This window comes from Etheostoma spectabile, unplaced genomic scaffold (genome assembly GCF_008692095.1).
Source record: "Etheostoma spectabile isolate EspeVRDwgs_2016 unplaced genomic scaffold, UIUC_Espe_1.0 scaffold337, whole genome shotgun sequence".
In the NCBI taxonomy this organism is placed as follows: domain Eukaryota; kingdom Metazoa; phylum Chordata; class Actinopteri; order Perciformes; family Percidae; genus Etheostoma; species Etheostoma spectabile.
The window spans coordinates 287,053-287,296 of record NW_022605587.1 but is presented as its reverse complement, the minus strand read 5'-3'; positions in this window follow the sequence as shown (position 1 = coordinate 287,296).

Sequence of the window (244 nt, the reverse complement as noted above, 5' to 3'; positions counted from 1 at the left end):
TATAGATGAAACTTGTCATGCCATTAAGTTTGCTCTTCAGCATGTGGATACTTTGCATTACAGATACTAATGCTTTGTTAAACACCAATAAACAGGAAGTACAGTTAGTGCTGATACAAAGCAAAGGAATTAGCAGAGGATGCTTTCAATCCACCGACCTCTGAGTTATGGGCCCAGCACGCTTCCGCTGCACCACTCTGCTCTGCTGTTCGGGCCCAGGGGCTGGAAATATGTGATTGACATT